Source organism: Anabrus simplex, chromosome 14, assembly GCF_040414725.1.
Source record: "Anabrus simplex isolate iqAnaSimp1 chromosome 14, ASM4041472v1, whole genome shotgun sequence".
NCBI lineage: Eukaryota > Metazoa > Arthropoda > Insecta > Orthoptera > Tettigoniidae > Anabrus > Anabrus simplex.
In genome coordinates this window covers 31,420,718-31,432,779 of record NC_090278.1, presented here as the reverse complement: position 1 = coordinate 31,432,779, position 12,062 = coordinate 31,420,718, and the positions used below count along the sequence as shown (strand labels likewise).

The following is a 12,062-nucleotide window of genomic DNA, read 5'->3' as shown; positions in this document are numbered from 1 at the left end:
AGTGATTGAAACTGGGCCTACAATGTCCAGGAAAAGGAGAAGATGCCCTGAAACGTGGAAAAGGAATGTCGCTAAAAGAGCAAGGTATGCTTTATTTTCAGAACATTTTAATGGAGGCGCTTAGTGTGCTTCATTGTTACGTGCTAGCTGTTTGTTTTAATTAGGTTGATGAATTTTCAAAATGCCTTAGCGGAGAATTCTCAAGTGTTATTTTGTTTCCAGACACGTATCTAAAGGACTGCCAAAGAAACCAGATTGTAAACACCAGAAGTTAGCAACCTTTCGATGTCATGAGGTGTCGATACAAGATGTTCGTAAAATACATCAGAGGTATTACGAGAAACCAGACTTGCAGTGGAAAAGAAACTTCATCCTTTAGCATGTTCAACTTACTACTCTAAAAAAGAAGTGTGTTGCACCGGGTGTTCCTAGGAGGAGGAATTTAAGCACCTACTTTATTCATCCAAAACAAAGAGGTGATGTAACTGAAGATGTGAGAGTGTGCCGAGCTGCGTTTTTAAACATTCTGCAGGAGAAGCGTGACCGTGTGAACCGATTGTGTCAGAGATTCATGGAAAGTGGTACTACACCTTCTGAAACACGAGGCGGTGACCGTAGAACTGAAATATATAAGCCAAAACGTGAAGCAGTGAAAGCATTTATTAAAACTTTCAAACCAATTCAGAGCCACTATTGTTGGGGAAAGAAAACTAAACGACAGTACTTCCCTAGTGATTTGAACACAAAAAAGATGTGGAAAATGTATGTTGAGATACACCAAAGTGATGATCTCATCGTTGAATATGAATTTTTCCGTACGGTATTCACAGAAAACTTCAATATCAGTTTTGACAGTCCATACTCAGACAAATGCTCTACTTGCATGTGCATTCAGAACAAGATTTTGCAAGAAAAATCTCCAGAGAAGAGAGATGGTTTCAAATTCCAGTTAAAAACACACAAGAAACGAGCAGATGCTTTCTACGATAAGATTCGGCTTGAAGTGGAAAATGCACTAACACTGAGCTACGATTGTCAGAAAAACTTAGTACTTCCGAAAATTCCAGATCAGGCAGCTTACTACTCCCGCCAACTCTACCTCTACAACTTCACCATATGCCAGGGTTCATCATTATCACCACAAAATAAAAGCAACACTTTTAGCTATTTTTGGACCGAAAATGAGTATCCCAAGGGATGTAACCAAATTGCTTCAGCATTGCATCACAGACTATGCAACTCTGCTTTAGATGAGGTTACAACTGTACGTTTGTTTTCTGACGGATGCGGCGGTCAGAATAAAATTAAAGCAATTCTTGGAATGTTGTCTCACTCCTGCTTTTTGAAGCTCCTCAGCATGTTAAAACTGTTGAGATTTGATTCCCTGTTGTTGGGCACTCATTCATTCCACCAGACAGAGTTTTCGGCAAATTGGAGAGGGAATTCAGGCAAATGGATGTGATTGAGAGCCCAGAGGATTACACAAAAGTGTTAGAGAGCTATGCTACGGTAATCCATTTGGGTCGAAGTTGTTCAGTCGGTAACTGGAAATCCTACTCTGATGGAATCCTCAAACAGCCAGGCCAATGGCATTTCAAATTTCAGAATTCAAAGAAAATTACGATCACGCGTGGCAAAAACAAGAACATCACTTTAGTTCAAGGCGACCCGTTTTACAACATTGACATTTGTGAACCTAAAAGTATTTGCAGGAAGGGAAAAAACTTCAGGCAAAACGCTTGTATTGAAAACGTTGAAGAAACTGTGCAAGTGAAGGCAGAAAAACTGAAGGATATCAGGCGACGTTTATGCCTCCACTTTGGTGAAAACTGGGGTGAAAATGAAAAGTTGCAGTTCTACAATACGCTCCTTGCAGCTGATGGTATTGCTACGAAAGAGGGCTGTATGGATGACGATTGTGAAGACGACAGTGAGAGTGATTTTGTACTAATGGAGGAAGATGATGTTGATTTCACATAAGCAAGGATGTATTGCATGCTCACCTGATGTTTTCACACTGATGGGTATTATTATCGGCCAAAATGAACAATTTAAGTTTTCCTTATTTTTTCTCAATGTGAAAGAATATTTTATTTAGTTTGCAAGTTTTCTTGTTTTGTCTCAATGTGAAAGACTATTTTATTTAATTTGCAAGTTTTTGCAAAGTGACTGTTTAAATAACACCTTTTGAAGTCAATAGATTTCAACTCGTCATATTGTATGTTACATTATTCCTGTTTAATTTTGAAACTAGTTTGTGAACTGGTTGTAGTTTATTAATGGATGCTAATCAACAGGTAATATATCATTGAAATACATTTTTTCACGAATATTGGTGTTTTTTAAGCCCCTCTCTATCCTTTTGTAAGTCCTTATCATCATAAAATAGCAGGTTTTGCAAACTATCAGAGAAACGAAATGGCCACCCATTGAGTTGCAAAACCTGCTATATGCATTATGCAGTTGCAAAACCAGTTATGTGTGGAATCAATATTTAAATAGCTGACTTCCTACGTTAATGAGATTATGGGCTCCTATATAGATATTTCAGGTTTTTTTGTGAATTTTTTAAAAAATGAATCAGCTTTCTATCAGGTTTATGTTAGTTTGTACAGATTTTTCGTCAATACCCAAAAAGTTCTTATAATGCATATAGCGGGTTTTGCAAATGGGCTACTCAATTTCCCTCGCGCGACCTCTTGCCGTGAAGATGTCACAAATGACAGGAAAAGTGATCAGTTTTGAAGAAAAGTCACAAATAATATATAGCGATTACAAAATAACTAAACTTAAGTCGTAATGGTCCACCTTTTCAATACTTACTTTTTTTTTTTTTTTTTGCTAGTTGCTTTACGTCGCACCGACACAGATAGGTCTTATGGCGAAGATGGCACAGGAAAGGGCTAGGAGTAGGAAGGCAGCGGCCGTGGCCTTAATTGAGGTACAGCCCCAGCATTTGTCTGGTGTGAAAATGGCAAACCACAGAAAACCATCTTCAGGGCTGTCAACAGTGGGGTTCGAACCTACTATCTCCCGAATACTGGATACTGGCCGCACTTAAGCGACTGCAGCTATCGAGCTCGGTCTTTTCAATTCTATATTATGCAATGTTTACATTACATTTCCAATCTAGGAATTAATTTCGGCCTTGGTCGGCCATCATCAGCCTCAATGCAAAACTGTACAAACACACACAAATGACATTAAAAAATGTTGAAAACAACTGCGATGAACTATGTGCACACACGTAAAATATGACGAAAATAAAATCAGGGACGAGGACAAGTACCTCGTCCATGTGGACTCACCTGCTATGCTGAACAGGGGCCTTGTGGAGGATGGAAAGTTTGGAAGGGATAGACAAGGAAGAGGGAAGGAAGCGGCCCTGGCCTTAACGTAGGTACCATCCCGGAAAACCACTTCGAGGATGGCTGAAGTGAGAATCGAACCTCCCTCCCCTCAGTTGTCTTCCCGAGGCCGAGTGGACCTCGTTTCAGTCTTCGTACCACTTATCGAATTTTGTGGCAGAGCTGGGAATCGAACCCGGGCCTCCGAGTATGGCAGCCACTAAACCACAGTGGTGGGCAAGAGTTTATTTATTTGAGAAATCACACAGGTCCAGTAACTTTCAGTCGGTATATCACTTATTTTTGATTTCAAAATTGATCAGAATTATTACCAAAGACCGGACACAAATTCCAAATAAGTTATTAGAAGCTGTAGGCAGTTTTTTTTCCACTTTTCTCAAAACTACTGGTGGTGAAAATGTGTGCTTTCTCAAATAACCGATAGTCAGCTCTGCGGTGCAGAGCTCTGGGTTCATGTTCAGGCTGTTCAAGGATTTTTATTCTGAACTGGTAAATGGATTAAATAAATAAATAAATAATAAATGAATTGGATATTCATTTAACACTAACTTAACCCTAGATTTTTCACTTCTTTGGATTTCGAGTTAACGAGGTTATACCGAATTATTATTATTATTATTATTATTATTATTATTATTATTATTATTATTATTATTATTATTATTATTATTAAACTAGACCACGTAAAGTTCGCTACAGAATGAAGGTCCAGTCTTCGTTCTCATACTGGCCTCCGGTTCGAACGTATCGGGTTGGATTCCCGACATTCAATTTTATCGGCGTACAGTTAATTCCTGTGGCTCAGGGACTGGGTAATTGTGTTCGTCTTCATCTATGTACAACACGACAGCAAAGAAACACGTTTTAGTGAACACTATACCCTCAGGAAGGGTATCCGTCTATGAAATAGTAATAAATCGCCATCAATTACCGGTCACAATAAAATAAGAACAAATGTAGGAGCAAAAAGTTACAAGTAAAAGTATGATCGTTCTAAAGAGGCCTACTAAGTCAGGAGATGCATGCAACAGTGTGAGATATTCACACACAATGAGACTAAATTTCAAAAAGTGACAGAATCTCATCGAATATTAATAGCATAAATTATATTTTATTAAAATAATTACATTTTCTACCTGTACTGAAGTCGCACTAAACTGACCGCTACTCACAACAACGACGAAGCATCGGAAGAGCTTTACAGTGGCTTTGCTAACACGCAAACACGTCTTACAATCGATGAGCATTCAAGCATTATAACGTAGGCTTCGATAAAACAAAAAAGTAGGATTAAACTCACATCACAGTTCAAATCAGACACAATTCACAAATACACTAATAACGAGACGGGACAACGATTATCAAAGTGACAATGTCAGTAAAATGAATTACTGTACTGACACAATTAAAGACTACACAATCAGAGAAATCCAAGAGCACATCACATATCTTCAGGCGTTACACTCGTATTTATTTTCTACAATGATAATAATAAACAATCTTGACGGGCACATGAGATTTAAAAAATAATAAAGTTATACATATTTACTCGACGTAACATTGCCCATATAATGAATTTCTTAACATGACGTAATGTTCGCAACACTTCACTTCAAGAGGAGTGTCCTTTAGGCCTTAACAACTGCCTTGCCCGTATTCGCACCTCGCATCATGCCGATGAACGCTTTGGGCATGTTCTCAAATCCTTCTGTGACGGTTTCTTGGTAGACCAGCTGTTTGCTCTTGACCCACTCCTTCATCTGTTGAATACCTTCCAACCAGCGATCCCCCCAGCTATAGACGACGAAACCCTCCATCTTCAGCTCTTTCCATACCATATTGACCTGCATAGCTGGCGCTAAGGCTGGTTCTTTGTCGTTCGCATTGTACGTGCTAATACCGCCACACACGGAGATTCGGCCCCGGCGATTCATGTGATCTAAGATCTTGCTGCTCATGACGCCGCCAACGTTGTCGAAGTAACAGTCCACACCGTTGGGTGCCGCCTCATTCAGCGCCGTGTGCACGTCCGTCTTCTTGTAGTTGTAGGCGGCGTCGAAGTGCAGGTCGTTCTTAAGCCAGCGTACCTTGTCGTCAGAGCCAGCGAAACCTATCACCTTGCAGCCCTTAATGCGGGCGATCTGACCCACCATGCTACCTACCGCCCCCGCAGCGCCGCTCACCACCACCACTTCACCTGCCTTGGGTTTGCAGATCTCGAGGAAACCAAAATAGGCGGTGTTGCCAGGCATACCCAATACACCCAGCGCTAGGGACAGAGGAAGACCTTCGAAGTCTGGAAGAAGGAACGTATTATTTCCAACTATTTTCTTCTGTGGTTTGTCAATGCTCTTCGTCTGCCATCCGAGGAGACCCATGACGTATTTCCCGACAGGAAAGTCCTTATTGCGACTTTCAATGATTTTCGCCACTTGACCGCCCATCATCGTACTGCCCGTAGAAAGTGTTTCGGCATTTACTCTCATGTAAGGATCTACGCTGAGCCACACAGCTTCACACAGGATTTCTCCATCCTTGAGTGGTGGAAGTTCTTCTTCGACGAGCTGAAAATCAGTTTCTTTAGGCTCGCCTTGGAATTTCTTGGCTAGGATGAACTTCTTTGTCTTCACCATGTTTAATTGTTCCTTTCTCAGCGAGCTCTAACACCAGGTAGTGTTATCAGCACTGTACTAGTTAGACTACTGATAAATGGTCTCGTATTTATACTGAGTGACTAGGCTGTTAATACATCGTGACTCGCCACTTTGACACACAGAGACAGGCTGTCCTTGTAGGGTTATCTACAGGTACTTAACGCAAAAAACAGCACATTCATTAGCCGGCCTTGATCGGGTCTGTGATAAGAAGCGTCAAGTCACGGCGTAATCTACGACACGTCTGGGATGGTCCCTCCCTGGGGCAGGTGGCGTTGACAGAATTTACTCGGCTGGTGGCGTTTGTGATAGGAGCAACCAGCCATTCAGAGGAGTCTTGATTAGGACCAAGAACAGCGTTAATATGTAAGAGTCTCTACGCTTCACCGGAGTTCGAGTAGGATTAGTGTTTTTTGTTACAGTTTGCATAACGTCGCACTGACACTGACAGGACTTTGGCGACAATGATGGAGGAAACGGCTCACGAGTAAAAGGAACGCAGAATCATAAGAAAAAACTGTAGAAGAAAACTCGCAGATAGACAATAAGTACTCGGAGGCATACTAGAAATCAAACAATACATAAATATTCACAGTAACATTAGAAAACCCTGGTAAAGATTCTATGGGCATATCAAAAGATTGGACCTAGCCAGAATTATAAAACAAATAGCTGAAATCTACGGAAATAAGAGTATAGCCGAAAAAGACAATGTAAAATGGATTGGCAAAATCAAAACTGATCTGATGCAGGCAGAATTTACACCGGCATATGCCCGCAAGCGGGTAATCTTCAGTTTTAACTCCGCCAGTGGCAAGAAAAAGACTAGGACAACCTGGTGGAAAACACAAAGGAAACGCAAAGTAAAATAGTGCAAGATATATGTTCACAAGGCAAATGCAGGCTTCTAAGTACTTCTCGTAGTCCTAATGAGCTTATCGCTTATACCACTACTACTAATAATAGCGGTACTAATAATGGCCTGGACCAACACTCAGAGAAAATCTCAGACACATTTAGGAAAATACGTTTGAAATTTTACTGGCGTAATCTCGAAATGAGTTATCAGTGATTTGCCGAAATAATTCTAACCTTGCCCTATCAATGACAATAAAAAATTGCCTTCTCGAAGTTGGAAAAGATCTTCAGGAAATAGGCATCACAGATTAGACAGGTCTAAGTACAGATAATAAGTCGATAATCACCGCTTTACACACAATCCAAGCACTACCACCAACAAAATCTGGTCAGAAGATCGCAACAGAAGTCACTGCGAGAAAATGAAGAGATCTTGGGAGAAAAAAAGAAAAAGGCGTTCCTTAGTAGGGCATAACTAAGGAATAATGATAATAATAATAATAATAATAATAATAATAATAATAATAATAATAATAATAATAATAATAATAATGTTTGTTGTTTAAAAAGGGGCATAACATCTAGGTCATCGGCTTCCAATGGCACGAAAAGATACGAAATGTAAGGAGAGTTTAAAATTCCAAAATTCATGTACTGACCAGAATTCAAAACTTGATGATGAAGAATGAATGTAAAATGATCGGCGGATCCAACTCCCAATATTGAAAGTTAAAAATAATTCCAAAATCAATCCACTGACTAAAATTCAGAACGACGACGATGAACAATCAGTGGATCCGAACTGCAATGCTCCATCTTCCCAGAATCTAACTTTAAAGAATGGTATATATTGACCAAGGGGTTCCTTCCAAAGCACAATACTGAATCGATGATGCTTGATGACAATACAAATCATCGGCCCTTCATGATGGTACTTAACGCTAGTAAAATAGAACGATTGTATTTCTCATGCAGTGGTACTAATCACAAGTAACCTAGATCCACGGTGTCGCTCATATAGTGGTACTAATCTCAGATAACCCCAGATCCGTCGGGTTCCTCGAAACTCATACCCATGATGCCCACAACCAGATGCTGAAACACACCAGCGATGATAGCCCCGTTTTAACACCTTGGGGTATACAACCGAATCTGGACAGAGAGTGAGCCTCCGACATAGTGGCAGACACTATACACGGGTACAGTAAACCCATAGTGATCCATCCATAGACAGATGGTTTACCTCTCGTGGGGTACTAATCGAAGGAAAGTCGACTCACGGTGTACCTCGTGTAATCTCGTGTTTCAAAATACAGTATACCTTGGTCTCCTCTTTTAGTCGCCTCTTACTACAGACATGGGATACCATGGGTGTATTCTTCGTCTGCGTCCCCAATGATGATGATGTTGATGATAATAATATTAATTGTACCTGGCGGTTCACCTCCACGACGCAAATTCAAATATTGCGCCAGTCGAAACTCCACTACAGGAGAACGCCTAAACTTTAACAAACTATATTAATTCAATAGTTTCTCGAAAGATGTCACCACAGTAAATTTGGTAATTTTGAAGTATCTGAACGGTGTCTATTTCGACTTGTGTTTGTTTCCTCCGGATCAAGAAATTTGGATGTTCTCTAACAGATGTCTCTACAAAAACTATAATAACGCACTCTGGTGTAAAGGAATGAACTGTCCTGAAGAAATTTAACTTTCATAAGTTTTCTTTTTGCTAAATTTTGTTCTGTGGTTTGAGAGTTGGCAATGTTAATCCTTTCTTTCCGCCAGTTTTGAAATTAGACAATCCCGAAATTCTTAAATTAATTTTCGGTCAATCGGGGCTTTCTTCCCCAACCTGCTCTGTAACTGTGCTCTGTAACCAATAAACTGCTGTGGGTGTGTCTTATCATTCACGAAAGGTCTCGAATGTTCCACGAGGGTATATAAACTGCTGATTTTCTTGTCTCGGTGCCACTTCAGTAACATCTCTCCTAGTGTGATTATGTAGCAGGGGGCGGAAAGCGCCTCTTTCTTCGGGCAGCAGTTCATCCATAAGGTAATGGCAATTTAATAACTTCATTTCTCGCTAGCTCAGCAGTTTAACCCTCGGGGCAGGTTCGAAACTTTTCTCATGTAACCTATCTTTAAAATGTAATAGACACTTGGTAAAATTTCGTCTCTTTAACTATAAATTGGGATAGAGAGTGCTAAACCCTCTCGAGCTCCCACTCCTATTGTTTTGAGGTGACCTTGTTTTCACAACCGTTTCTTCCTTTCTTAGTGTAATAAAGTCTTCTTATACAATTCACCTCTTTAGTATGGGATTAGCCCTTGTGTATGCGGCCTACCTGCCAAGTAGGTTTTAAAAGTGTATTAGGAGTGCAAGTTACGCCTCCAGTCAAGTTGGTATTTTGGGCCATGTAATTAACCTGCTTCTTTACTGAATAGGCCCAGTAGGTTGGGTATTTATTACCCCTGTTCTTGGTATGCCTTGAGGGCAGTTTGAAGTATTGTTTGTTGTGGCCTTTGATGGGCTTGAATCTTGAGAGCGGGTTCGCTCTTTCTTAAATTTGTTTTCTGTGTGCCTCGATGAGGCTTAATATGGTAGTCAGGAGCCAGTGCTCCTTGGCATGATTGGGTTTTCTGCCCCTTTGTTTGAACTTCCTATATAGGTAAAGTTGGGCTTATAGCTCAAGGTTCGTGAGTGTCGGGCTCGAAGACCAAATTTTGTAACAAACTAAAATTGTACTTTCTTAATTTGTTGATCTGCTACTTGGTACCTGTTATATTCTGTTATTTATTTATCTTGAAAAGAAAATATAACCTTTGTTAAAGTTTTAAATTAACTTTAATTTCGTAAGTTGTGACCTATTCCACCCAGCACCTTCTTTCACCTCTGCTGTTCCACAGATGCCCCGGAACATTAATAATAATAATAATAATAATAATAATAATAATAATAATAATAATAAACTTTCTTTTTCTCATCTTCCTTAATCCGTTTGCACTCCAGGGCTGGTTTACCTTCGGACTCAGCGAGGGATCCCACCTCTACCGCTTCAAGGGCAGTGTCCTGGAATGTAGACATGGGTCGGGGGATACAACTGGGAAGGAGGACCAGTACCTCGCCGAGGCGGCCTGACACGAACAAGGTCTTTTTTTGGGGGGGGGGGGATTGGAATGTATCGACAAGGAAGGGTGAAGGAAGCGCCATGGCTTTAAGTTAGGTCCCATCACGGCATTCGATTGGAGAAGAATTGGGAAAACCACATAACAAACTTCGAGGATGGCCGAGGAGGGAATCGAATTCATATTTAGCGTGTTATTTTACGTTAGGTCTGTAGTGTAGGGGTAGCGTGCTTGCCTCTTACTCGGAGGCCCCGGGTTCGATGTCAGGTCAGGGATTTTTACCTGGACCTGAGGGCTGGGTCGAGGTCTACTCAGCCTACGTGATTAGAATTGGGGAGCTATCTGACGGTGAGATAGCGACCCCGGTCTAGAAAACCAAGAATAACGGCCGAGAGGATTCGTCGTGCTGACCACACGTCACCTCGTAATCTGCAGGCCTTCGGGCTGAGGAGCAGTCACTTTGTAGGCCAAGGCCCTTCAAGATCTGTAGTGCCGTGGGGTTTGGTTTTTACGCCAACGTTTTACTGGCATAACCTCAACCAAAGTTTTGCAAGTGTCTCAGGTATTTTTATTCTCGGAAGAATAAAAATGTTTCCAGAATTCCGGTATTGTTTCGTTAGTAACTTTTAAATGACTTTTAATTTTACACTCACAGTTTATATTTCGGCGGGATTATCTGGGGAACCTTTCTTCCAGTGGCTTATGCTGGGATCAAGAGGTAGCCTACCACTAGACTTAGGTTACCCCTTTTCGATAGTTGATTTAGTCACGGCCGACTTGATGCGTCGCTCGGAGCGCAGCGAGGGGTCCAGTCGGCCGTGGGTTAGTGAACGTCAGGCCTTAAGCGTTTTGAGCTGCAGCCAATGGAGAAGCCTAACGCCTGATCAGTGGAGATGGTAGCATAAGGACTAGCAAATTTAAGTCCGGCTTAGTGGCTAAATGGTTATAATGCTTGCCTTTAGTCCGATGCTCCCGGTCCAATTCTCAAGAACTAGCCCCTCGTACTGTTAATCCCTCTGGTTTGGGGACTGGGTGTTTATGACGTCTTCGCCATTCGTTTCATCCTCGTTAGGCCACCACCTAGCCCGTAGAGATTCCGTTCACCTTTATTATTATGATTATTATTATTATTATTATTATTATTATTATTATTATTATTATTATTACCGGTATTATTAAATTAAAATTTAGAATAATTACCAGCGGTCGTACCCATAGTTCACTGGTTTATTAGCTCTGTAAGGAGACCAGTCGTGGCATCCGACCCATGATCACGGGCTCGATTCCAACCAACAAAAAAGAACACCAAACCTGGAAGATTGCATTTCAGTTTAGCAGATATACCAATAAAAGGAACACTATATTACTCCTATAACAGCAGTCGTGCAGTGTCTTACTACAAGGATGTAAAAGTAAGCGGGAGTGAGATACCAAGTGTGAGGTGTGGAAGTATATACGATGAGAAACGCAGCAGTGGATATCTGACGGGACCAGCGTTGCCAACATCTGAGATGGTCAGGATAGTACAGTAACCCCAAAAAGGTTGTATTTTTTCAAGAGAGGATCGTACGACTTAAAATAACCCTCACAAAATTTACTATTTAAATCTCTTTACAGACGCAATATCTCACTTACGCAGCAGCTTGTTTCCCAAGAAGCTGACTGGTTTGATCCTTGGTTAATAAGATGAGATTTCCGAAAAGTCCTATACCTCTGATTCGGGCCCCACGTAAAACTGTACGTTCCACGGATTAACTATAACACCATAGCTAGGTGTCCACTGCCGCAACTCAACATTCAAACAAGTTAGGGTGTAACATAATTATAAGTCACTGTGCCAATATGTGACATAGGCCTGCAGTATCAAGGATATGAAAATATATGTTATTTAGATTACTCAAGAATTCGGTAATTTGTAAAGAAGTAGTCTATATGAGATATAAAGTTACTGAAGTGCCTTATCGTCATGATCACCTTTTCTCTATGGAACCTCTAGGCCAGGGCCTCTCAAACGCCCAAAATCTCACGCGTGCGAATCGAGGCGCAGAGTT

The 12,062-nt window shown here is 40.9% G+C and overlaps 1 protein-coding gene and 1 pseudogene across 1 annotated transcript in view; both read right to left on the bottom strand.

Moving 5' to 3' along the window:
- Nucleotides 1-12,062, bottom strand: part of LOC136885394 (uncharacterized) — a 682,520-nt gene that overhangs the window by 650,856 nt on the left and 19,602 nt on the right. The gene's annotated exons all lie outside the window — the stretch shown is intronic.
- LOC136885788 (prostaglandin reductase 1 pseudogene) lies at nucleotides 4,819-6,073 on the bottom strand (annotated as a pseudogene).